Below are 27974 nucleotides of genomic sequence, written 5' to 3'. Positions count from 1 at the left end.
GGGAGTGTTTGATGGGGGACAGTTGTAGAGGGAGATTGTCACATATTGATTAAATTCATTTGCAAACAACACACGTTTTATTAATTTGAATACTCTGGGTTTTGGATGTGAATTTCCTGCTCTTTCGCTGCACCCTGTTGTCTTGGTGATGTGGTAAGAGAGGGTTGGTCAGCCCCCTCGGGTAGGTGTTAAAGATCCCACGGCCACTACTGGAAGAAGAGCAGGGGGTGTAGTGAGGGTGAGGGGGTGTGAGGGTGAGGGGGTTGCGTTGGCCCGGTCTCTGCCATGAAACCACAGCCTCCGTCAGAGGTGAGTGCGGAACCTGAGTGAGGTTTTCCCCATTTTCTGACCATAATCTTCATCAAAAGCCTCGTTCTGAGCCACCGTGAAGTGAGTTTTCCAGTCTCCAACTTCTCCTGGATGGGGAAAGGGGAAAGTCGGAACGTTACTGCGACGATCAGCTCCTCGGGAGTGGGAGATGGATGGAGAGACATAGAAATATAAAATCTAGGAGCAGGAGTAGGCCATTCAATACAATCGTGGCTGATCATCCAAACTCAGTATCCTGTTCCCGCTTTCTCCCCGCATCCCTTGATCCCTTTAGCCCTAAGAACTATATCTAACTCTTTCTTGAATTATATTTAATGATCTGGCCTCAACTGCTTTCCATGGTGGAGAATTCCACAGGTTCACCACTCTCTGAGTGAAAAAATCTCTCCTCATCTCAGTCCTAAATGGCTTACCCCTTATCCTTAGACTGTGACCCTGGTCCTGGACTCCCCCGCCATGGGGAACATCCTTCCTGCATCCAGTCTGTCCAGTCCTGTTGGAATTTTGTAGGTTTCTATGAGATCCCCTCTCATTCTTCAAACTCTGGCGAATACAAGCCTGATCCACCCAATCTCTCGTCATCCGTCAAGTCCCGCCATCCCAGGAATCAGTCGGGTGAACCTTCGCTGCACTCCCTCCATGGCAAGAACATCCTTCCTCAGATAAGGAGACCAAAACTGCACGCAATACTCCAGATGTGGTCTCACCAAGGCCCTGTGTAACTGCAGCATGACATCCCTGTTCCTGTACTCGAATCCTCTCGCTGTGAAGGCCAACACACCATTCGCCTTCTTAGCTGCCTGCTGCACCTGAATGCTTACTTTCAGCGACTGGTGCACAAGGACACCCAGGTCTCGCTGCCCCTCCCCCTTTCCCAATCTATCACCTTTCTGATAATCTGCCTTTCTGTTTTTACAGCCAAAGTGGATAACCTCACATTTATCCACGTTATACTGCATCTGCCATGCATTTGCCCACTTTCTCGACCTGTCCAAATCACACTGGAGCTTCTCTGCATCTTCCTCACAGCTCACTCCACCCAGCTTTGTGTCGTCTGCAAACTTGGATATATTACATTTAATTCCCTCATCTATATCATTAATATATATTGTGAATAGCTGGGGTCCTCGCACTGATCCCTGCGGTACCCCCACTAGTCACTGCCTGCCACCCGGAAAAAGACCCGTTTATTCCTACTCTCTGTTTCCTGTCTGTCAACTAGTTCTCTATCCATGTCAGTACTTACCCCCAATCCCATGTGCTTTAATTTTGCACGCTAATCTCTTATGTGGGACTTCATCGAAAGAGACAGAGAGAGATGGACATGGAGAGGTAGAGAGAGACTGGGGTGGAGAGAGACAGAGAGAGAGAGATGGGGGTGGTAAGGGGTAGAGGGAGACGGGGGAATGGAGAGGGGTAGAGGGAGACGGGGAATGGAGAGGGGTGGAGGGAGACGGGGGAATGGAGAGGGTGGAGGGAGACGGGGGAATGGAGAGGGGTGGAGGGAGACGGGGGAATGGAGAGGGTGGAGGGAGACGGGGAATGGAGAGGGGTGGAGGGAGACGGGGGAATGGAGAGGGGTGGAGGGAGACGGGGGAATGGAGAGGGGTGGAGGGAGACGGGGGAATGGAGAGGGGTGGAGGGAGACGGGGGAATGGAGAGGGGTGGAGGGAGACGGGGGAATGGAGAGGGGTGGAGGGAGACGGGGGAATGGAGAGGGGTGGAGGGAGACGGGGGAATGGAGAGGGGTGGAGGGAGACGGGGGAATGGAGAGGGGTGGAGGGAGACGGGGGAATGGAGAGGGGTAGAGAGAGACGGGGGAATGGAGAGGGGTAGAGGAGACGGGGGAATGGAGAGGGGTAGAGGGAGACGGGGGAATGGAGAGGGGTAGAGGGAGACGGGGGAATGGAGAGGGGTAGAGGAGACGGGGGAATGGAGAGGGGTAGAGGGAGACGGGGGAATGGAGAGGGGTAGAGGAGACGGGGGAATGGAGAGGGGTAGAGGAGACGGGGGAATGGAGAGGGGTAGAGGGAGACGGGGGAATGGAGAGGGGTAGAGGGAGACGGGGGAATGGAGAGGGGTAGAGGGAGACGGGGGAATGGAGAGGGGTAGAGGGAGACGGGGGAATGATGGAGAGGGGTGGAGGGAGACGGGGGAATGGAGAGGGTGGAGGGAGACGGGGGAATGGAGAGGGGTGGAGGGAGACGGGGAATGGAGAGGGGTGGAGGGAGACGGGGGGAATGGAGAGGGGTGGAGGGAGACGGGGGAATGGAGAGGGGTGGAGGGAGACGGGGGAATGGAGAGGGGTGGAGGGAGACGGGGGAATGGAGAGGGGTGGAGGGAGACGGGGGAATGGAGAGGGGTGGAGGGAGACGGGGAATGGAGAGGGTGGAGGGAGACGGGGGAATGGAGAGGGGTGGAGGGAGACGGGGGAATGGAGAGGGGTGGAGGGAGACGGGGGAATGGAGAGGGGTGGAGGGAGACGGGGGAATGGAGAGGGGTGGAGGAGACGGGGAATGGAGAGGGGTGGAGGGAGACGGGGAATGGAGAGGGGTGGAGGGAGACGGGGGAATGAGAGGGGTGGAGGGAGACGGGGGAATGGAGAGGGGTGGAGAGAGACGGGGGAATGGAGAGGGGTGGGAGAGAGACGGGGAATGGAGAGGGGTGGAGGGAGACGGGGAATGGAGAGGGGTGGAGGGAGACGGGGAATGGAGAGGGGTAGAGGGAGACGGGGGAATGGAGAGGGGTAGAGGGAGACGGGGGAATGGAGAGGGGTAGAGGGAGACGGGGAATGGAGAGGGGTAGAGGGAGACGGGGGAATGGAGAGGGTAGAGGGAGACGGGGGAATGGAGAGGGGTAGAGGGAGACGGGGGAATGGAGAGGGGTAGAGAGAGACGGGGGAAATGGAGAGGGGTAGAGAGAGAGACGGGGGAATGGAGAGGGGTAGAGGGAGACGGGGAATGGAGAGGGGTAGAGGGAGACGGGGAATGGAGAGGGGTAGAGGGAGACGGGGGAATGGAGAGGGGTAGAGAGAGACGGGGAATGGAGAGGGGTAGAGAGAGACGGGGGAATGGAGAGGGGTAGAGAGAGACGGGGGAATGGAGAGGGGTAGAGAGAGACGGGGGAATGGAGAGGGGTAGAGAGAGACGGGGGAATGGAGAGGGGTAGAGAGAGACGGGGAATGGAGAGGGGTAGAGAGGGAGAGACGCGGGGTGGAGAAGAGAGAGGGAGAGGACGCGGGGTGGAGAAGAGAGAGGGAGAGACGCGGGGTGGGAGAGAGAGAGAGGGAGAGACGCGGGGTGGAGAGAGAGAGAGGGAGAGACGCGGGGTGGAGAGAGAGAGAGAGAGGGAGAGACGCGGGGTGGAGAGAGAGAGGAGAGGGAGAGACGCGGGGTGGAGAGAGAGAGAGAGGGAGAGACGCGGGGTGGAGAGAGAGAGAGAGAGAGAGGGAGAGACGCGGGGTGGAGAGAGAGAGAGAGGGAGAGACGCGGGGTGGAGAGAGGGAGAGACGCGGGTGGAGAGGGAGGAGAGAGGGAGAGACGCGGGGTGGAGAGAGAGAGAGGGAGAGACGCGGGGTGGAGAGAGAGAGAGGGAGAGACGCGGGGTGGAGAGAGAGAGAGAGAGAGAGGAGAGACGCGGGGTGGAGAGAGAGAGAGAGGGGGAGAGAAGCGGGTGGAGAGAGAGGAGAGGGAGAGACGCGGGGTGGAGAGGGGTAGAGGGAGACGGGTGGAGAGGGGTAGAGGGAGACGGGTGGAGAGGGGTAGAGGGAGACGGGTGGAGAGGGGTAGAGGAGACGGGTGGAGAGGGGTAGAGGGAGACGGGTGGAGAGGGGTAGAGGGAGACGGGGGTGGAGAGGGTAGAGGGAGACGGGGGTGGAGAGGGTAGAGGGAGACGGGGTGAGAGAGAGGGAGAGACGGGGGTGGAGAGAGAGGGAGAGACGCTGGGTGGAGAGAGAGAGAGGGAGAGACGCTGGGTGGAGAGAGAGAGAGGGAGAGACGCTGGGTGGAGAGAGAGAGAGGGAGAGACGCTGGGTGGAGAGAGAGAGAGGGAGAGACGCTGGTGGAGAGAGAGGGAGAGACGCTGGGTGGAGAGAGAGAGAGGGAGAGACGCTGGGTGGAGAGAGAGAGAGGGAGAGACGCTGGGTGGAGAGAGAGAGAGGGAGAGACGCTGGGTGGAGAGAGAGAGAGGAGAGACTCTGGGTGGAGAGAGAGAGAGGGAGAGACGCTGGGTGAGAGAGAGAGAGGGAGAGACGCTGGGTGGAGAGAGAGAGAGGGAGAGACGCTGGGTGGAGAGAGAGAGAGGGAGAGACGCTGGGTGGAGAGAGAGAGAGGGAGAGACGCTGGGTGGAGAGAGAGAGAGGGAGAGACGCTGGGTGGAGAGAGAGAGAGGGAGAGACGCTGGGTGGAGAGAGAGAGAGGGAGAGACGCTGGGTGGAGAGAGAGAGAGGGAGAGACGCTGGGTGGAGAGAGAGAGAGGGAGAGACGCTGGGTGGGAGAGAGAGAGAGGGAGAGACGCTGGGTGGAGAGAGAGAGAGGGAGAGACGCTGGGTGGAGAGAGAGAGAGGAGAGACGCTGGGTGGAGAGAGAGAGAGGGAGAGACGCTGGGTGGAGAGAGAGAGAGGGAGAGACGCTGGGTGGAGAGAGAGAGAGGGAGAGACGCTGGGTGTGGAGAGAGAGAGAGGGAGAGACGCTGGGTGGAGAGAGAGAGAGGGAGAGACGCTGGGTGGAGAGAGAGAGAGGGAGAGACGCTGGGTGGAGAGAGAGAGAGGGAGAGACGCTGGGTGGAGAGAGAGAGAGGGAGAGACGCTGGGTGGAGAGAGAGAGAGGGAGAGACGCTGGGTGGAGAGAGAGGGAGAGACGCTGGGTGGAGAGAGAGAGAGGGAGAGACGCTGGGTGGAGAGAGAGAGAGGGAGAGACGCTGGGTGGAGAGAGAGAGAGGGAGAGACGCTGGGTGGAGAGAGAGAGAGGGAGAGACGCTGGGTGGAGAGAGAGAGAGGGAGAGACGCTGGGTGGAGAGAGAGAGAGGGAGAGACGCTGGGTGGAGAGAGAGAGAGGGAGAGACGCTGGGTGGAGAGAGAGAGAGGGAGAGACGCTGGGTGGAGAGAGAGAGAGGGAGAGACGCCTGGGTGGAGAGAGAGAGAGGGAGAGACGCTGGGTGGAGAGAGAGAGAGGGAGAGACGCTGGGTGGAGAGAGAGAGAGGGAGAGACGCTGGGTGGAGAGAGAGAGAGGGAGAGACGCTGGGTGGAGAGAGAGAGAGGGAGAGACGCTGGGTGGAGAGAGAGAGAGGGAGAGACGCTGGGTGGAGAGAGAGAGAGGGAGAGACGCTGGTGGAGAGAGAGAGAGGGAGAGACGCTGGGTGGAGAGAGAGAGAGGGAGAGACGCTGGGTGGAGAGAGAGAGAGGGAGAGACGCTGGGTGGAGAGAGAGAGAGGGAGAGACGCTGGGTGGAGAGAGAGAGAGGGAGAGACGCTGGGTGGAGAGAGAGAGAGGGAGAGACGCTGGGTGGAGAGAGAGAGAGGGAGAGACGCTGGGTGGAGAGAGAGAGAGGAGAGACGCTGGGTGGAGAGGGTAGAGGGAGAGACGCTGGGTGGAGAGGGGTAGAGGGAGACGGGGGTGAGAGGGGTAGAGGGAGACGGGGGTGGAGAGAGAGAGAGAGGGGTGGAGAGGGTAGAGGGAGACGGGGGTGGAGAGAGAGAGAGAGGGGTGTGAGAGGGTAGAGGGAGACGCGGGGTGGAGAGAGAGAGAGGGAGACTGGTGGAGAGGGGTAGAGGGAGACTGGTGGAGAGGGGTAGAGGGAGACTGGTGGAGAGGGTAGAGGGAGAGACGCTGGGTGGAGAGAGAGAGAAAGAGAGAGAGACGCGGGGTGGAGAGGGGTAGAGGGAGACGGGGGTGGAGAGAGAGAGAGAGAGAGGGGTGGAGAGGGTAGAGGGAGACGGGGTGGAGAGAGAGAGAGGGAGGGGTGGAGAGGTTTAGGAGGGAATCCCAGAGCTCAGCGTCCCAGGCAGCTGAAGGCCAATGGCGGTGCGATGGAAATCGGGGGATGGTCCAAGAGGCCGGAATTGGAGGAGTGCGGAGATCTCGGAGGTCATAGGGACGTAGATGAGAAATAGGAGGAGGGGGGAGCCAAGGATAGATCCTCGGGGGAACACCAGAGGTCACGGTGCAGGAGCAGGAAGAGAAGCCATTGCAGGTGATTGGCTCCGATGAGATAGATAAGAATGGAACCGGGTGACAGCGAGTCCCACCCGGCTGGGCAACAGTGGAGAGGTGTTGGAGGAGGATGGTGTGGTCAGCCATGTCAATGGGTGCAGACAGGATGAGGAGGGAATGTTTACCTTAGTCACAGTCACATGGGGACAGGAGAGTGAGAGACAGAGAGGGAGGGACAGGAGAGTGAGAGACAGAGATAGAGAGAGAGTGGGAGGGACAGGAGAGTGAGAGACAGAGATACACAGAGAGTGGGAGGGACAGGAGAGTGAGAGACAGAGATACACAGAGAGTGGGAGGGACAGGAGAGTGAGAGACAGAGATACACAGAGAGGGAGGGACAGGAGAGTGAGACAGAGATACACAGAGTGGGAGGGACAGGGAGAGTGAGAGACAGAGATACACAGAGAGGAGGGACAGGAGAGTGAGAGACAGAGATACACAGAGAGGGAGGGACAGGAGAGTGAGAGACAGAGATAGAGAGAGTGGGAGGGACAGGAGAGTGAGAGACAGAGATAGAGAGAGAGTGGGAGGGACAGGAGAGTGAGAGACAGAGATACACAGAGAGTGGGAGGGACAGGAGAGTGAGAGACAGAGATACACAGAGAGTGGGAGGGACAGGAGAGTGAGAGACAGAGATACACAGAGAGTGGAGGGACAGGAGAGTGAGAGACAGAGATACACAGAGATTGGGAGGGACAGGAGAGTGAGAGACAGAGATACAGAGAGAGTGGGAGGGACAGGAGAGTGAGAGACAGAGATACACAGAGAGTGGGAGGGACAGAGAGAGTGAGAGACATAGAGAGAGTGGGAGGGACAGGAGAGTGAGAGACAGATACAGAGAGAGTGGGAGGGACAGGAGAGTGAGAGACAGAGATACACAGAGTGGGAGGGACAGGAGAGTGAGAGACAGAGATACACAGAGAGGGAGGGACAGGAGAGTGAGAGACAGAGATAGAGAGAGAGTGGGAGGGACAGGAGAGTGAGAGACAGATACACAGAGATTGGGAGGGACAGGAGAGTGAGAGACAGAGATACACAGAGAGCGCGAGGGACAGGAGAGTGAGAGACAGAGACACACAGAGAGCGCGAGGGACAGGAGAGTGAGAGACAGATACAGAGAGAGCGGGAGGAAAGGAGAGTGAGAGACAGAGATACACAGAGAGTGCGAGGACAGGAGAGTGAGAGACAGATACAGAGAGAGCGGGAGGGAAAGGAGAGTGAGAGACAGAGAGAGAGAGAGAGCGGGAGGGAAAGGAGAGTGAGAGAAATTCTGACCTTTCCTCATGAACGCTGAGATTGTTTGATCGAAGATCTCCGAGGGGAGACTTGTATAATTTGCCTTTGGATTATCTTTCATCACCTTGAAGGATGTGTTCTCAACAATAGTTTCTATCTTCTCATCCGATAAATCCTTCCCGAGGAATTTCATCACCTTCACAACCTCCCTTTTGGATCCTGGAATACCAAACAATACTGGGATCAGAAACAGACAGATCCTGGGCAGCCCGTTCCCCTGTCGGAGGGGGGGATTAACCCTCTCACCCACCTCTCCCCAGTTACAGACCCGGGCAGCCCGTTCCCCTATCGGAGGGGGGATTAACCCTCTCACCCACCTCTCCCCAGTTACAGACCCCCGGGCAGCCCGTTCCCCTGTCGGAGGGGGATTAACCCTCTCACCCACCTCTCCCAGTTACAGACCCTGGGCAGTCCGTTCCCCTATCGGAGGGGGATTACCCTCTCCCCACCTCTCCCAGTTACAGACCCCGGGCAGCCCGTTCCCCTATCGGAGGGGGATAACCCTCTCACCCACCTCTCCCAGTTACAGACCCTGGGCAGCCCGTTCCCCTATCGGAGGGGGATTAAACCTCTCACCACCTCTCCCCAGTTACAGATCCTGGGCAGCCCGTTCCCCTATCGGAGGGGGATTAACCTCTCACCCACCTCTCCCCAGTTACAGACCCCGGGCAGCCCGTTCCCCTATCGGAGGGGGGATTAACCCTCTCACCCACCTCTCCCCAGTTACAGACCCCAGGCAGCCTGTCCCCCTATCGGAGGGGGATTAACCCTCTCACCCACCTCTCCCCAGTTACAGACCCCGGGCAGTCCGTTCCCCTATCGGAGGGGGATTAACCCTCTCACCCACCTTCCCCAGTTACAGACCCAGGGCAGCCCGTTCCCCTATCGGAGGGGGATTAACCCTCTCACCCACCTCTCCCCAGTTACAGACCCCGGGCAGTCCGTTCCCCTATTGGAGGGGATACTCCAGATCCAAGACCCCTCTTGACCCTTTGCTCCTTGCACTCTCACCTCTTTCATGTCTTCAAAGAACAGGTAGAGAATTCGAAACTTTTCCTTTGCATCCCAGAATCCCTTCACGTGATCGTACCAGGAACCCAGGCAACTGGAGCAGTGAGGAGACGGAGGGGGACATTAGTCACAGAATATAATCAGCTGAAACAGACACCGACTCTCCCCGGAATACGGGTCCCCCCCACGGGCACCGACTCTCCCCGGGGTACGGGTCCCCCCCCACGGGCACCGACTCTCCCGGGGTACGGGTCCCCCCCAACGGGCACCGACTCTCCCCGGGGTACGGGTCCCCCCACGGCACCGACTCTCCCCGGGGTACGGGTCCCTCCCACGGGCACCGACTCTCCCGGGGTACGGGGTCCCCCCACGGGCACCGACTCTCCCCGGGTACGGTCACTCACTGTTTCCTGCCATGTAATTGATGATAAACTCCTCCCAGGTCCCAGGCTCGGGCTGTGTTTTGTTCATGCGATGGAAATGATAATAAGACACAGCATTGTCCTTGGCATTCCGAGACACGTAAATCACCTGAGGCAGGAGAGGAGCAGTCAGTGTTAAAGGGAACGGTTCAAACGGAAAAATTAATAGTCATCTACCATTAACAAACCATTTTCAGTACTGATCCTCTAACAGTGCGACACTCCCTCAGTACTGACCCTCTGACAGTGTGACACTCCCTCAGTACTGACCCTCTAACAGTGTGACACTCCCTCAGTACTGACCCTCCGACAGTGTGACACTCCCTCAGTACTGAACCCTCTAACAGTGTGACACTCCCTCAGTACTGACCCTCTGACAGTGCGACACTCCCTCAGTACTGACCCTCTAACAGTGTGACACTCCCTCAGAACTGACCCTCCGACAGTGTGACACTCCCTCAGTACTGAACCCTCTAACAGTGTGACACTCCCTCAGTACTGACCCTCTGACAGTGTGACACTCCCTCAGTACTGACCCTCTAACAGTGTGACACTCCCTCAGTACTGACCCTCTAACAGTGTGACACTCCCTCAGTACTGACCCTCTAACAGTGTGACACTCCCTCAGTACTGACCCTCTGACAGTGCGACACTCCCTCAGTACTGACCCTCTGACAGTGTGACACTCCCTCAGTACTGACCCTCTAACAGTGTGACACTCCCTCAGTACTGACCCTCTGACAGTGTGACACTCCCTCAGTACTGACCCTCTAACAGTGTGACACTCCCTCAGTACTGACCCTCTAACAGTGTGACACTCCCTCAGTACTGACCCTCCGACAGTGTGACTCTCCCTCAGTACTGACCCTCTGACAGTGTGACACTCCCTCAGTACTGACCCTCTAACAGTGTGACACTCCCTCAGTACTGACTCTCTGACAGTGTGACACTCCCTCAGTACTGACCCTCTAACAGTGTGACACTCCCTCAGTACTGACCCTCTAACAGTGTGACACTCCCTCAGTACTGACCCGCCGACAGTGTGACACTCCCTCAGTACTGACCCTCTAACAGTGTGACACTCCCTCAGTACTGACCCGCCGACAGTGTGACACTCCCTCAGTACTGACCCTCTGACAGTGTGACACTCCCTCAGTACTGATCCTCTAACAGTGTGACACTCTCTCAGTACTGACCCTCTAACAGTGTGACACTCCCTCAGTACTGACCCTCTGACAGTGTGACACTCCCTCAGTACTGACCCTCCGACAGTGTGACACTCCCTCAGTACTGACCCTCTAACAGTGTGACACTCCCTCAGTACTGACCCTCTAACAATGTGACACTCCCTCAGTACTGACCCTCTAACAATGTGACACTCCCTCAGTACTGACCCTCTGACAGTGTGACACTCCCTCAGTTCTGACCCTCTAACAGTGTGACACTCCCTCAGTACTGACCCGCCGACAGTGTGACACTCCCTCAGTACTGACCCTCTGACAGTGTGACACTCCCTCAGTACTGACCCTCCGACAGTGTGACACTCCCTCAGTACTGACCCTCTAACAGTGTGACACTCCCTCAGTACTGACCCTCTAGCAGTGTGACACTCCCTCAGTACTGACCCTCTAACAATGTGACACTCCCTCAGTACTGACCCTCTAACAATGTGACACTCCCTCAGTACTGACCCTCTGACAGTGTGACACTCCCTCAGTACTGACCCTTTAACAATGTGACACTCCCTCAGTACTGACCCTCCGACAGTGTGACACTCCCTCAGTACTGACCCTCTAACAGTGTGACACTCCCTCAGTACTGACCCTCTAACAATGTGACACTCCCTCAGTACTGACCCTCTAACAGTGTGACACTCCCTCAGTACTGACCCTCTAACAGTGTGACACTCCCTCAGTACTGACCCTCTAACAGTGTGACACTCCCTCAGTACTGACCCTCTAACAATGTGACACGCCCTCAGTACTGACCCTCCAACAGTGTGACACTCCCTCAGTACTGACCCTCTAACATTGTGACTCTCCCTCAGTACTGACTCTCTAACAGTGTGACACTCCCTCAGTACTGACCCTCTAACAGTGTGACACTCCCTCAGTACTGACCCTCTAACAGTGTGACACTCCCTCAGTACTGACCCTCTAACAGTGTGACACTCCCTCAGTACTGACCCTCTAACAATGTGACACTCCCTCAGTACTGACCCTCTGACAGTGTGACACTCCCTCAGTACTGACCCTCTAACAGTGTGACACTCCCTCAGTACTGACCCTCTGACAGTGTGACACTCCCTCAGTACTGACCCTCTAACAGTGTGACACTCCCTCAGTACTGACCCTCTAACAGTGTGACACTCCCTCAGTACTGACCCTCTGACAGTGTGACACTCCCTCAGTACTGACCCTCTAACAGTGTGACACTCTCTCAGTACTGACCCTCTAACAGTGTGACACTCCCTCAGTACTGACCCTCTTAACAGTGTGACACTCCCTCAGTACTGACCCTCTAACAGTGTGACACTCCCTCAGTACTGACCCTCTAACAGTGTGACACTCCCTCAGTACTGACCCTCTGACAGTGTGACACTCCCTCAGTACTGACCCTCTGACAGTGTGACACTCCCTCAGTACTGACCCTCTGACAGTGTGACACTCCCTCAGTACTGACCCTCTAACAGTGTGACACTCCCTCAGTACTGACCTTTTAACAGTGTGACACTCCCTCAGTACTGACCCTCTAACAGTGTGACACTCCCTCAGTACTGACCCTCTAACAGTGTGACACTCCCTCAGTACTGACCCTCTGACAGTGTGACACACCCTCAGTACTGACCCTCTGACAGTGTGACACTCCCTCAGTACTGACCCTCTAACAGTGTGACTCTCCCTCAGTACTGACCCTTTAACAGTGTGACACTCCCTCAGTACTGACCCTCTAACAGTGTGACACTCCCTCAGTACTGACCCTCTGACAGTGTGACACTCCCTCAGTACTGACCCTCTGACAGTGTGACACTCCCTCAGTACTGACCCTCTGACAGTGTGACACTCCCTCAGTACTGACCCTCTGACAGTGTGACACTCCCTCAGTACTGACCCTCTAACAGTGTGACACTCCCTCAGTACTGACCCTCTGACAGTGTGACATTCCCTCAGTACTGACCCTCTAACAGTGTGACACTCCCTCAGTACTGACCCTCTAACAGTGTGACACTCCCTCAGTACTGACCCTCTGACAGTGCGACACTCCCTCAGTAATGACTCTCTAACAGTGCGACACTCCCTCAGTACTGACCCTATAACAGTGTGACACTCCCTCAGTACTGACCCTATAACAGTGTGACACTCCCTCAGTACTGACCCTCTAACAATGTGACACTCCCTCAGTACTGACCCTCTAACAGTGTGACAATCCCTCAGTACTGACCCTCTAACAGTGTGACACTCTCTCAGTACTGACCCTCTAACAGTGTGACACTCCCTCAGTACTGACCCTCTAACAGTGTGACACTCTCTCAGTACTGACCCTCTAACAGTGTGACACTCCCTCAGTACTGACCCTCTAACAGTGTGACACTCCCTCAGTACTGACCCTCTAACAGTGTGATACTCCCTCAGTACTGACCCTCTAACAGTGTGACACTCCTTCAGTACTGACCCTCTAACAGTGTGACACTCCCTCAGTCCTGACCCTCTGACAGTGTGACACTCCCTCAGTACTGACCCTCTAACAGTGTGACACTCCCTCAGTACTGACCCTCTAACAGTGTGACACTCCCTCAGTACTGACCCTCTAACAGTGTGACACTCCCTCAGTACTGACCCTCTAACAGTGTGACACTCTCTCAGTACTGACCCTCTAACAGTGTGACACTCCCTCAGTACTGACCCTCTAACAGTGTGACACTCCCTCAGTCCTGACTCTCTGACAGTGTGACACTCCCTCAGTACTGACCCTCTAACAGTGTGACACTCCCTCAGTACTGACCCTCTGACAGTGTGACACTCCCTCAGTACTGACCCTCTAACAGTGTGACACTCCCTCAGTACTGACCCTCTAACAGTGTGACACTCCCTCAGTACTGACCCTCCGACAGTGTGACTCTCCCTCAGTACTGACCCTCTGACAGTGTGACACTCCCTCAGTACTGACCCTCTAACAGTGTGACACTCCCTCAGTACTGACTCTCTGACAGTGTGACACTCCCTCAGTACTGACCCTCTAACAGTGTGACACTCCCTCAGTACTGACCCTCTAACAGTGTGACACTCCCTCAGTACTGACCCGCCGACAGTGTGACACTCCCTCAGTACTGACCCTCTAACAGTGTGACACTCCCTCAGTACTGACCCGCCGACAGTGTGACACTCCCTCAGTACTGACCCTCTGACAGTGTGACACTCCCTCAGTACTGATCCTCTAACAGTGTGACACTCTCTCAGTACTGACCCTCTAACAGTGTGACACTCCCTCAGTACTGACCCTCTGACAGTGTGACACTCCCTCAGTACTGACCCTCCGACAGTGTGACACTCCCTCAGTACTGACCCTCTAACAGTGTGACACTCCCTCAGTACTGACCCTCTAACAATGTGACACTCCCTCAGTACTGACCCTCTAACAATGTGACACTCCCTCAGTACTGACCCTCTGACAGTGTGACACTCCCTCAGTTCTGACCCTCTAACAGTGTGACACTCCCTCAGTACTGACCCGCCGACAGTGTGACACTCCCTCAGTACTGACCCTCTGACAGTGTGACACTCCCTCAGTACTGACCCTCCGACAGTGTGACACTCCCTCAGTACTGACCCTCTAACAGTGTGACACTCCCTCAGTACTGACCCTCTAGCAGTGTGACACTCCCTCAGTACTGACCCTCTAACAATGTGACACTCCCTCAGTACTGACCCTCTAACAATGTGACACTCCCTCAGTACTGACCCTCTGACAGTGTGACACTCCCTCAGTACTGACCCTTTAACAATGTGACACTCCCTCAGTACTGACCCTCCGACAGTGTGACACTCCCTCAGTACTGACCCTCTAACAGTGTGACACTCCCTCAGTACTGACCCTCTAACAATGTGACACTCCCTCAGTACTGACCCTCTAACAGTGTGACACTCCCTCAGTACTGACCCTCTAACAGTGTGACACTCCCTCAGTACTGACCCTCTAACAGTGTGACACTCCCTCAGTACTGACCCTCTAACAATGTGACACGCCCTCAGTACTGACCCTCCAACAGTGTGACACTCCCTCAGTACTGACCCTCTAACATTGTGACTCTCCCTCAGTACTGACTCTCTAACAGTGTGACACTCCCTCAGTACTGACCCTCTAACAGTGTGACACTCCCTCAGTACTGACCCTCTAACAGTGTGACACTCCCTCAGTACTGACCCTCTAACAGTGTGACACTCCCTCAGTACTGACCCTCTAACAATGTGACACTCCCTCAGTACTGACCCTCTGACAGTGTGACACTCCCTCAGTACTGACCCTCTAACAGTGTGACACTCCCTCAGTACTGACCCTCTGACAGTGTGACACTCCCTCAGTACTGACCCTCTAACAGTGTGACACTCCCTCAGTACTGACCCTCTAACAGTGTGACACTCCCTCAGTACTGACCCTCTGACAGTGTGACACTCCCTCAGTACTGACCCTCTAACAGTGTGACACTCTCTCAGTACTGACCCTCTAACAGTGTGACACTCCCTCAGTACTGACCCTCTTAACAGTGTGACACTCCCTCAGTACTGACCCTCTAACAGTGTGACACTCCCTCAGTACTGACCCTCTAACAGTGTGACACTCCCTCAGTACTGACCCTCTGACAGTGTGACACTCCCTCAGTACTGACCCTCTGACAGTGTGACACTCCCTCAGTACTGACCCTCTGACAGTGTGACACTCCCTCAGTACTGACCCTCTAACAGTGTGACACTCCCTCAGTACTGACCTTTTAACAGTGTGACACTCCCTCAGTACTGACCCTCTAACAGTGTGACACTCCCTCAGTACTGACCCTCTAACAGTGTGACACTCCCTCAGTACTGACCCTCTGACAGTGTGACACACCCTCAGTACTGACCCTCTGACAGTGTGACACTCCCTCAGTACTGACCCTCTAACAGTGTGACTCTCCCTCAGTACTGACCCTTTAACAGTGTGACACTCCCTCAGTACTGACCCTCTAACAGTGTGACACTCCCTCAGTACTGACCCTCTGACAGTGTGACACTCCCTCAGTACTGACCCTCTGACAGTGTGACACTCCCTCAGTACTGACCCTCTGACAGTGTGACACTCCCTCAGTACTGACCCTCTGACAGTGTGACACTCCCTCAGTACTGACCCTCTAACAGTGTGACACTCCCTCAGTACTGACCCTCTGACAGTGTGACATTCCCTCAGTACTGACCCTCTAACAGTGTGACACTCCCTCAGTACTGACCCTCTAACAGTGTGACACTCCCTCAGTACTGACCCTCTGACAGTGCGACACTCCCTCAGTAATGACTCTCTAACAGTGCGACACTCCCTCAGTACTGACCCTATAACAGTGTGACACTCCCTCAGTACTGACCCTATAACAGTGTGACACTCCCTCAGTACTGACCCTCTAACAATGTGACACTCCCTCAGTACTGACCCTCTAACAGTGTGACAATCCCTCAGTACTGACCCTCTAACAGTGTGACACTCTCTCAGTACTGACCCTCTAACAGTGTGACACTCCCTCAGTACTGACCCTCTAACAGTGTGACACTCTCTCAGTACTGACCCTCTAACAGTGTGACACTCCCTCAGTACTGACCCTCTAACAGTGTGACACTCCCTCAGTACTGACCCTCTAACAGTGTGATACTCCCTCAGTACTGACCCTCTAACAGTGTGACACTCCTTCAGTACTGACCCTCTAACAGTGTGACACTCCCTCAGTCCTGACCCTCTGACAGTGTGACACTCCCTCAGTACTGACCCTCTAACAGTGTGACACTCCCTCAGTACTGACCCTCTAACAGTGTGACACTCCCTCAGTACTGACCCTCTAACAGTGTGACACTCCCTCAGTACTGACCCTCTAACAGTGTGACACTCTCTCAGTACTGACCCTCTAACAGTGTGACACTCCCTCAGTACTGACCCTCTAACAGTGTGACACTCCCTCAGTCCTGACTCTCTGACAGTGTGACACTCCCTCAGTACTGACCCTCTAACAGTGTGACACTCCCTCAGTACTGACCCTCCGACAGTGTGACACTCCCTCAGTACTGACCCTCTAACAGTGTGACTCTCCCTCAGTACTGACCCTCTAACAGTGTGACTCTCCCTCAGTACTGACCCTCTAACAGTGTGACACTCCCTCAGTCCTGACTCTCTGACAGTGTGACACTCCCTCAGTACTGACCCTCTAACAGTGTGACTCTCCCTCAGTACTGACCCTCTAACAGTGTGACTCTCCCTCAGTACTGACCCTCTGACAGTGTGACACTCCCTCAGTACTGACCCTCTAACAATGTGACACTCCCTCAGTACTGACCCTCTAACAGTGTGACACTCCCTCAGTACTGACCCTCTAACAGTGTGACTCTCCCTCAGTACTGACCCTCTAACAGTGTGACTCTCCCTCAGTACTGACCCTCTAACAGTGTGACTCTCCCTCAGTACTGACCCTCTGACAGTGTGACACTCCCTCAGTACTGACCCTCTAACAGTGTGACACTCCCTCAGTACTGACCCTCCGACAGTGCCAAGGTCCTGAGTTTTCCCATGGACAGATCAGTAGATACGGAGACTCTCGGGTACTGTACCTTGCATCGCTGTTCCCAGAAGGATTTTGGGATGAGTTGAATCGGGAGGTGGGTTTTAATTATCCGGGGCGACGTCATCTTGGACAGAAGCTCCACGCCTGGAAAACAGGGAATGGGAATGGTGTCATTCCAGTGGGAAAGCAGTGGAAGAGGATTCGGAGTTGCCCGAGACGCTGGAGCGGAGGAATAACTCCTGGCGCTCAGTCCCTCCATCACACCCTGTCCTCACTCCATTCCAATTCCCAGAGGAAATTCTGACCCTGCAACGAAACTCAGTGCAACATCCCAGGAGGGAGCAGAATGGGAATACTGACGTTCCAACACACACTCATAATCCCGGATCGTCAGCTGAAGGGGAACTGGGGGAGACCCACACTGTCTGGGAGAGAGAGAGAGAGAGAGAGAGACCCACACTGTCTGGGAGAGAGAGAGAGAGACCCACACTGTCTGGGAGAGAGAGAGAGAGAGAGAGACCCACACTGTCTGGGAGAGAGAGAGAGAGACCCACACTGTCTGGGAGAGAGAGAGACCCACACTGTCTTGGAGAGAGAGAGAGAGACCCACACTGTCTGGGAGAGAGATAGAGAGACAGAGAGACCCACACTGTCTGGGAGAAGGAGAGAGAGAGACCCACACTGTCTGGGAGAGAGAGAGACCCACACTGTCTTGGAGAGAGAGAGAGAGACCCACACTGTCTGGGAGAGGGATAGAGAGACAGAGAGACCCACACTGTCTGGGAGAGAGATAGAGAGACAGAGAGACCCACACTGTCTTGGAGAGAGAGAGAGAGACCCACACTGTCTGGGAGAGAGATAGAGAGACAGAGAGACCCACACTCTCTGGGAGAGAGAGAGAGAGAGAGAGACCCACTCTGTCTGGGAGAGAGAGAGAGAGACCCACACTGTCTGGGAGAGAGAGAGAGACCCACACTGTCTGGGAGAGAGAGAGAGACCCACACTGTCTGGGAGAGAGAGAGAGAGAGAGACACACACTCTCTGGGAGAGAGAGAGAGAGAGACCCACACTGTCTGGGAGAGAGAGAGAGAGAGAGAGAGACCCACACTGTCTGGGAGAGAGAGAGAGAGACACACACACTCTCTGGGAGAGAGAGAGAGAGACCCACACTGTCTGGGAGAGAGAGAGAGAGAGAGAGAGACCCACACTGTCTGGGAGAGAGAGAGAGAGAGAGACCCACACTGTCTGGAGAGAGAGAGAGACCCACACTGTCTGGGAGAGAGAGAGAGACCCACACTGTCTGGGAGAGAGAGACACACACTCTCTGGGAGAGAGAGAGAGAGAGAGACCCACACTGTCTGGGAGAGAGAGAGAGACCCACACTGTTTGGAGAGAGAGAGAGAGAGAGACCCACACTGTCTGGGAGAGGGAGAGACCCACACTGTCTGGGAGAGACCCACACTGTCTGGGAGAGAGAGAGAGACCCACACTGTCAGGGTGAGAGAGAGAGACCCACACTGTCTGAGAGAGAGAGAGAGACAGACCCACACTGTCTGGGGAGAGAGAGAGCGACCCACACGGTCTGGGAAGAGAGAGAGAGAGCGACCCACACTGTCTGGAGAGAGAGAGAGCGACCCACACTGTCTGGGAGAGAGAGAGAGAGACCCACACTGTCTGGGAGAGAGAGAGAGACCCACACTGTCTGGGAGAGAGAGAGAGAGAGAGAGACCCACACTGTCTGGGAGAGAGAGACCCACACTGTCTGGGAGAGACCCACACTGTCTGGGAGAGAGAGGGAGAGACCCACACTGTCTGGGAGAGAGAGAGAGACCCACACTGTCTGGGAGAGAGAGAGAGAGAGAGAGACCCACACTGTCTGGGAGAGAGAGAGAGAGACAGACCCACACTGTCTGGGAGAGAGAGGGAGAGAGAGACCCACACTGTCTGGGAGAGAGAGAGAGAGACAGACTCACACTGTCTGGGAGAGAGAGAGAGACCCACACTGTCTGGGAGAGAGAGAGAGACAGACCCACACTGTCTGGGAGAGAGGGAGAGACCCACACTGTCTGGGAGAGAGAGAGAGACCCACACTGTCTGGGAGAGAGAGAGAGACCCACACTGTCTGGGAGAGAGAGAGAGAGACAGACCCACACTGTCTGGGAGAGAGAGACAGACCCACACTGTCTGGGAGAGAGAGAGAGAGACAGACCCACACTGTCTGGGAGAGAGAGACAGACCCACACTGTCTGGGAGAGAGAGAGAGAGACAGACCCACACTGTCTGGGAGAGAGAGAGAGACCCACACTGTCTGGGAGAAGATGGGGAGAGACCCACACTGTCTGGGAGAGATGGGGAGAGACCCACACTGTCTGGGAGAGAGAGAAAGAGAGAGACCCACACTGTCTGGGAGAGAGATTGAGAGAGACCCACACTGTCTGGGAGAGAGAGAGAGAGAGAGACCCACACTGTCTGGAGAGAGAGAGAGAGAGACCCACACTGTCTGGGAGAGAGAGAAGAGAGAGAGAGAGACCCACACTGTCTGGGAGAGAGAGAGAGACCCACACTGTCTGGGAGAGAGAGAGAGAGAGAGACCCACACTGTCTGGGAGAGAGAGAGAGAGAGAGACCCACACTGTCTGGGAGAGGGAGAGAGAGAGAGACCCACACTGTCTGGGAGAGAGAGAGAGACCCACACTGTCTGGGAGAGAGAGAGAGAGAGAGACCCACACTGTCTGGGAGAGAGAGAAAGAGAGAGACCCACACTGTCTGGGAGAGAGAGAAAGAGAGAGACCCACACTGTCTGGGAGAGAGAGAAAGAGAGAGACCCACACTGTCTGGGAGAGAGATTGAGAGAGACCCACACTGTCTGGGAGAGAGAGAGAGAGAGAGACCCACACTGTCTGGAGAGAGAGAGAGAGACCCACACTGTCTGGGAGAGAGAAAGAGAGAGACCCACACTGTCTGGGAGAGAAAGAGAGAGAGAGACCCACACTGTCTGGGAGAGAGAGAGAGAGAGACCCACACTGTCTGGGAGAGAAAGAGAGAGAGAGACCCACACTGTCTGGGAGAGAGAAAGAGAGAGACCCACACTGTCTGGGAGAGAAAGAGAGAGAGAGACCCACACTGTCTGGGAGAGAGAGGGAGAGAGACCCACACTGTCTGGGAGAGAGAGAGAGAGAGACCCACACTGTCTTCGAGAGAGAGAGAGAGAGACCCACACTGTCTGGGGGAGAGAGAGAGAGAGAGACCCACACTGTCTGGGAGAGAGAGAGAGAGAGAGACCCACACTGTCTGGGAGAGAGAGAGAGAGACCCACACTGTCTGGGAGAGAAAGAGAGAGAGAGACCAACACTGTCTGGGAGAGGGAGAGAGAGAGAGACCCACACTGTCTGGGAGAGAGAGAGAGAGACCCACACTGTCTGGGAGAGAGAGAGAGGGAGACCCACACTGTCTGGGAGAGAGAGAGAGACCCACACTGTCTGGGAGAGAGAGGGAGAGACCCACACTGTCTGTGAGAGAGAGAGAGGCCCACTCTGTCTGGGAGAGAGACAGAGTGAGAGCGACCCACACTGTCTGGGAGAGAGATAGAGAGACCCACACTGTCTGGGAGAGAGAGCGAGACCCACACTGTCTGGGAGAGAGAAAGAGAGAGACCCACACTGTCTGGGAGAGAGAGGGAGAGACCCACACTGTCTGGGAGAGAGACAGAGAGAGAGAGACCCACACTGTCTGGGAGAGAGAGGGAGAGACCCACACTGTCTGGGAGAGAGAGAGAGAGACCCACACTGTCTGGGAGAGAGAGAGAGACACACACACACTGTCTGGGAGAGAGAGAGAGGCCCACACTGTCTGGGAGAGAGAGAGAGAGACCCACACTGTCTGGGAGGGAGAGAGAGACCCACTCTGTCTGGGAGAGAGAAAGAGAGAGACCCACACTGTCTGGGAGAGAGAGAGGGAGAGACCCACACTGTCTGGGAGAGAGAGAGAGAGAGAGAGACCCACACTGTCTGGGAGAGAGAGAGGGAGAGACCCACACTGTCTGGGAGAGAGAGAGAGAGAGAGACCCACACTGTCTGGGAGAGAGAAAGAGAGAGACCCACACTGTCAGGGAGAGAGACAGAGTGAGAGAGACCCACACTGTCTGGGAGAGAGACAGAGTGAGAGAGACCCACACTGTCTGGGAGAGAGACAGAGTGAGAGAGACCCACACTGTCTGGGAGAGAGACAGAGTGAGAGAGACCCACACTGTCTGGGAGAGAGAGCGAGACCCACACTGTCTGGGAGAGAGAGGGAGAGACCCACACTGTCTGGGAGAGAGAGAGAGAGAGACCCACACTGTCTGGGAGAGAGACAGAGTGAGGGGGAGACCCACACTGTCTGGGAGAGAGAGGGAGAGACCCACACTGTCTGGGAGAGAGAAAGAGAGAGACCCACACTGTCTGGGAGAAAGAAAGAGATCCACACTTTCTGGGAGAGAGAGAGAGAGAGAGAGTCCCACACTGTCTGGGAGAGAGAGAGAGAGTGAGAGAGACGCACACACACTGTCTGGGAGAGAGAGGGAGACCCACACTGTCTGGGAGAGAGAGGGAGAGAGACCCACACTGTCTGGGAGAGAGAAAGAGACCCACACTGTCTGGGAGAGAGAGGGAGACCCACACTGTCTGGGAGAGAGAGGGAGAGAGAGAGAGAGACCCACACTGTCTGGGAGAGAGAGGGAGAAACCCACACTGTCTGGGAGAGAGAGGGAGAGAGACCCACACTGTCTGGGAGAGAGATAGAGACCCACACTGTCTGGGAGAGAGAGGGAGACCCACACTGTCGGAGAGAGAAAGAGACCCACACTGTCTGGGAGAGAGAGGGAGAGAGACCCACACTGTCTGGGAGAGAGATAGAGACCCACACTGTCTGGGAGAGAGAGAGAGAGAGACCCACACTGTCTGGGAGAGAGAGGGAGAGACCCACACTGTCTGGGAGAGAGAGAGAGACCCACACCGTCTGGGAGAGAGAGAGAGCTCACACTGTCTGGGAGAGAGAGAGAGACCCACACTGTCTGGGAGAGAGAGAGAGAGAGACCCACACTGTCTGGGAGAGAGAGAGAAAGAGACCCACACTGTCTGGAAGAGAGAGAGAGAGAGACCCACACTGTCTGGGAGAGAGAGAGAGAGAGACCCACACTGTCTGGGAGCGAGAGAGAGAGACCCACACTGGGGGAGAGAGAGAGAGAGAGAGACCCACACTGTCAGAGAGAGAGAGAGAGATAGACCCACACTGTCTGGGGGAGAGAGAGAGAGAGACCCACATTGTCTGGGAGAGAGAGAGAGAGAGAGAGAGAGACCCACACTGTCTGGGAGAGAGAAAGAGAGAGACCCACACTGTCTGGGAGAGAGAGAGAGACCCACACTGGGAGAGAGAGAGAGACCCACACTGTCTGGGAGAGAGAAAGAGACCCACACTGTCTGGGAGAGAGAGAGAGAGACCCACACTGTCTGGGAGAGAGAGAGAGAGACCCACACTGTCTGGGAGAGAGAGAGAGAGACCCACATTGTCTGGGAGAGAGAGAGACCCACACTGTCTGGGAGAGAGAAAGAGAGAGACCCACACTGTCTGGGAGAGAGAGAGAGAGAGAGACCCACATTGTCTGGGAGAGAGAGAGACCCACACTGTCTGGGAGAGAGAGAGAGAGACCCACATTGTCTGGGAGAGAGAGAGACCCACACTGTCTGGGAGAGAGAGAGAGAGACCCACATTGTCTGGTAGAGAGAGAGACCCACACTGTCAGAGATAGAGAGAGAGAGAGAGACCCACATTGTCTGGGAGAGAGAGAGACCCACACTGTCTGGGAGAGAGAGAGAGAGACCCACACTGTCTGGGAGAGAGAGAGAGAGAGAGAGACCCACACTGTCTGGGAGAGAGAGAGAGAGAGACCCACACTGTCTGGGAGAGAGAGAGACCCGCATTGTCTGGGAGAGAGAGAGACCCACACTGTCTGGGAGAGAGAGAGAGAGACCCACACTGTCTGGTGGAGAGAATCACACTGACCAGTCAGGTTCCCATTCTCTACCAGTCCTGTGCTCACTATAATGAAAGACATTTCTCCTTCTGATCTCCCATTTCACCTCCTACATTGCTGCCCCTGGTCTGTTTCCCTGGGGCCGTGGATTAACCCTTTAACGAACCCTCCAGGGCACACCCTCTGAGACGTGCACCCTCCGAGTGTTGACCTACCTGAAGGTACAGGAGCACGTGAACTGATTTCCAGGAAAGGGGAGCGCAGGTAAATTGGAGCCCGTTTGCTTTTCAGTACGTCCCCCTCGTTTAGAATCAGGTCGACAATCTCCTGGGTCCATGTTGTCCCTGGTCAGAGAGACACAGCTCAATGAAACCGTTTACTACAGGGCAGAGAGTCTACACCAGTGCAGGTCTCTCCAATTTACAGACACAAGTTCAGAATGTTAAATTGGTATGAACTAGATCTTGCCCCGAGTGAGTAACAGGGGGTCGAGGGAGAGTGCATCGATTCAGGGCAGACAGTCATTTTACCGGATTTAGGAATGTGTCAGGTCCATTGGGATTGTGTACAGTGGGAGTGAACGGGAAGGGGTATGGGTCCATTGGGATTGTGTTCAGTGGGAGTGAAGGGGAAGGGGTTTGGGTCCATTGGGATTGTGTACAGTGGGAGTGAACGGGAAGGGGTATGGGTCCATTGGGATTGTGTACAGTGGGAGTGAATGGGAAGGGGTATGGGTCCATTGGGATTGTGTACAGTGGGAGTGAACGGGAAGGGGTATGGGTCCATTGGGATTGTGTACAGTGGGAGTGAAGGGGAAGGGGTTTGGGTCCATTGGGATTGTGTACAGTGGGAGTGAACGGGAAGGGGTATGGGTCCATTGGGATTGTGTACAGTGGGAGTGAATGGGAAGGGGTATGGGTCCATTGGGATTGTGTACAGTGGGAGTGAACGGGAAGGGGTATGGGTCCATTGGGATTGTGTACAGTGGGAGTGAATGGGAAGGGGTTTGGGTCCATTGGGATTGTGTACAGTGGGAGTGAAGGGGAAGGGGTTTGGGTCCATTGGGATTGTGTACAGTGGGAGTGAACGGGAAGGGGTATGGGTCCATTGGGATTGTGTACAGTGGGAGTGAATGGGAAGGGGTATGGGTCCATTGGGATTGTGTACAGTGGGAGTGAATGGGAAGGGGTTTGGGTCCATTGGGATTGTGTACAGTGGGAGTGAACGGGAAGGGGTATGGGTCCATTGGGATTGTGTACAGTGGGAGTGAATGGGAAGGGGTTTGGGTCCATTGGGATTGTGTACAGTGGGAGTGAATGGGAAGGGGTTTGGGTCCATTGGGATTGTGTACAGTGGGAGTGAATGGGAAGGGGTTTGGGTCCATTGGGATTGTGTACAGTGGGAGTGAATGGGAAGGGGTTTGGGTCCATTGGGATTGTGGACAGTGGGAGTGAACGGGAAGGGGTTTGGGTCCATTGGGATTGTGTACAGTGGGAGTGAAGGGGAAGGGGTTTGGGTCCATTGGGATTGTGTACAGTGGGAGTGAATGGGAAGGGGTTTGGGTCCATTGGGATTGTGTACAGTGGGAGTGAATGGGAAGGGGTTTGGGTCCATTGGGATTGTGGACAGTGGGAGTGAATGGGAAGGGGTTTGGGTCCATTGGGATTGTGTACAGTGGGAGTGAAGGGGAAGGGGTTTGGGTCCATTGGGATTGTGTACAGTGGGAGTGAACGGGAAGGGGTTTGGGTCCATTGGGATTGTGTACAGTGGGAGTGAATGGGAAGGGGTTTGGGTCCATTGGGATTGTGTACAGTGGGAGTGAACGGGAAGGGGTTTGGGTCCATTGGGATTGTGTACAGTGGGAGTGAACGGGAAGGGGTTTGGGTCCATTGGGATTGTGTACAGTGGGAGTGAGGGGAAGGGGTTTGGGTCCATTGGGATTGTGGACAGTGGGTGTGAACGGGAAGGGGTTTGGCTCCATTGGGATTGTGTACAGTGGGAGTGAACGGGAAGGGGTTTGGGTCCATTGGGATTGTGTACAGTGGGAGTGAACGGGAAGGGGTTTGGGTCCATTGGGATTGTGTACAATGGGAGTGAATGGGAAGGGGTTTGGGTCCATTGGGATTGTGTACAGTGGGAGTGAATGGGAAGGGGTTTGGGTCCATTGGGATTGTGTACAGTGGGAGTGAATGGGAAGGGGTTTGGGTCCATTGGGATTGTGTACAGTGGGAGTGAACGGGAAGGGGTTTGGGTCCATTGGGATTGTGTACAGTGGGAGTGAAGGGGAAGGGGTTTGGGTCCATTGGGATTGTGTACAGTGGGAGTGAAGGGGAAGGAGTTTGGGTCCATTGGGATTGTGTACAGTGGGAGTGAATGGGAAGGGGTTTGGGTCCATTGGGATTGTGTACAGTGGGAGTGAATGGGAAGGGGTTTGGGTCCATTGGGATTGTGGACACTGGGAGTGAGGGGAAGGGGTTTGGGTCCATTGGGATTGTGTACAGTGGGAGTGAATGGGAAGGGGTATGGGTCCATTGGGATTGTGTACAGTGGGAGTGAACGGGAAGGGGTATGGGTCCATTGGGATTGTGTACAGTGGGAGTGAATGGGAAGGGGTTTGGGTCCATTGGGATTGTGTACAGTGGGAGTGAATGGGAAGGGGTATGGGTCCATTGGGATTGTGTACAGTGGGAGTGAATGGGAAGGGGTTTGGGTCCATTCGGGTGGTAATATATGGGGATTAAACTCTTCCTGTGCTCCCTCTGGCGTTCCTCACCTGCCTTTGGATACGTGGCGATGAGGGTGTCATCCGGACGGGCCTGGAAGGAGGCCACGGGTTCCCAATTATCGGCGATTGGCTCCATGAGAGGGATCCCGTGCACCGGCTTGAGAGGGAATCGTTTCCAGATGGAGGCCGGGGCTTCGCTAAATTTGTCGTCGAGCGACATGGCGGAGCTGTGCGGAATAAAGAGAAGGAGGGGGGAGGTGGGACAAGGGATTAGGGGGCGGAATGTTCCAGCAAAGTTTCAACCTGGCGCCTTGGCGTGACGAAGCGTGTCTTTACGACACCCACCCACTCCAGCAGCCCATCGCTTCCCTCGCCCCCCCACTCTTCACCACCTCCCTGTCTTCCCCCACCCCTGCAACAACACACGCACACACAGAGCAGGAAAGCCCCAGGCTGCAGCTGCGGCCTAGTGCTCAGTTCGACAATCTCACACCCGTTGTTAGTCCTGAGTCCCGGGAACACACAGGCACGCAGAATAGGAAGGGCTCGATGTGTAGTCGAATCAGACAGAGACTGGGTGAGGCCGTTCAGTCCATCGTACCTGTGCTGGCTCTTCCAAAGAACGAACCAATTAATCCCACTTTCCCCAAAACCCTAAAGCCCGCCCCCCCCTTTCCTGTATTTCTCCGATTTCCCCCTTTTTAAAGTCACTATTGAATCTCCTTCCTCCTCCCTTTCAGGCATCTCGTTCCAGATCACAACAACTCACTCCGTTAAAACAATGTTTCCTCACGTCACCTCTGGTTCTTTCACCTATCGCTGTGACCCCCCCCCCACCTGGGAACAGTTTCTCATTATTTACTACGCCGAATCCCCTTCCTGATTTTAAACGCCCCGATTAAATCTCCTCTTAACCTTCTCCGCTCTACGGAGAGCGATCCCAGTCTCTCCGCGATAACTGAAGTCCCTCATTCCCTGGGAAAGTTCCAGTAAATCTCCCTCGCACCCTCTCCGAGGCTGCGACATCCTTCCTGAAGTCTGGCGACCGCAGTTGGGCGCAGTACTCCAAACTGGGTCCGATCCCGGTGTTTTACAAAGAGTTTAGTATCATCTCCTTGCTTTTGTACTCTGTGCCTCTGTTTATAAAGCCCAGGATCATGACTGTTCGATGAACCGTTTTCTCACCTGCCCCTGCTACCTTCAATGATTTGTGTACACCCAGCCCCCAGGTCTGTCTGTCTTCCTGCACCCCCTTTACAATTGTACCCCTTATTTTCAATTGTCTCTCCTCGTTCTTCCTACCAGGACACATCCCTAGACATTTCCCTTTGTTAAACTGTGTTTGCCCCTTGTCTGCCCATTTCACCACTCTGTCCATCTCCCCTCTAAAATCTGTTGCGGACTTCCTCACGGTTCACTACATTTCCGAATTTCATGTCATGTTCACACTTTGAAACTGTGCACCCCAAGTCCACGTCACTAATATATAACGGAACGTTTCCTAATACTGACCCCTGGGAAACCCCACACTGCGCTCCCCTCCAGTCTGACAACCGATCCCTGATATTTTCTGTCCTTCAGAAACGTTTTTATCCATGCAGCCACTGTCCCTTTAAAACCAGGCACTGCAATCTTTCTAACAAGTCTATCTTGTGGCACCTTGTCAGAAACCTTCCAAAAGTCCAGATACACAGCATCCACCGCACGACCCTTATCATCCCTCTGCGTTACGGATTTTAAAAATAAATATCCTTCATGTGTTTTAGTGACTCCCGATAGTTAAGCCTTTCCAGGCAAAGATTACCATTTCCAATTACCTCCTCAAAGGACCATCCCTTCTTCCCAGGATCCAGTCTATCTCTGTAACCTCCTCCAGTCCCTACAACCCTCCCCTATCTCTGTAACCTCCTCCAGTCCCTACAACTCTCCCTAACTCTGTAACCTCCTCCAGTCCCGACAACCCTCCCTATCTCTGTAACCTCCTCCAGTCCCGATAACCTCCAAATCTCTGTAACCTCCTCCACTCCCGACAACCCTCCCTATCTCTGTAACCTCCTCCAGTCCCTACAACCCTCCCTATCTCTGTAACCTCCTCCAGTCCCTACAACTCTCCCTAACTCTGTAACCTCCTCCAGTCCCGACAACCCTCCCTATCTCTGTAACCTCCTCCAGTCCCTACA

The 27974-nt window shown here is 55.2% G+C and overlaps 1 pseudogene; it reads right to left on the bottom strand.

Moving 5' to 3' along the window:
• Positions 1 to 48: 48 nt before the first annotated feature.
• LOC137361983 (sulfotransferase 1C1-like) lies at positions 49 to 26052 on the bottom strand (annotated as a pseudogene).
• Positions 26053 to 27974: the final 1922 nt, after the last annotated feature.

This window comes from Heterodontus francisci, unplaced genomic scaffold (assembly GCF_036365525.1).
Source record: "Heterodontus francisci isolate sHetFra1 unplaced genomic scaffold, sHetFra1.hap1 HAP1_SCAFFOLD_518, whole genome shotgun sequence".
NCBI lineage: Eukaryota > Metazoa > Chordata > Chondrichthyes > Heterodontiformes > Heterodontidae > Heterodontus > Heterodontus francisci.
Note: the sequence above shows the minus strand (reverse complement) of the source record. Positions and strands in the feature narration are given on the sequence as shown.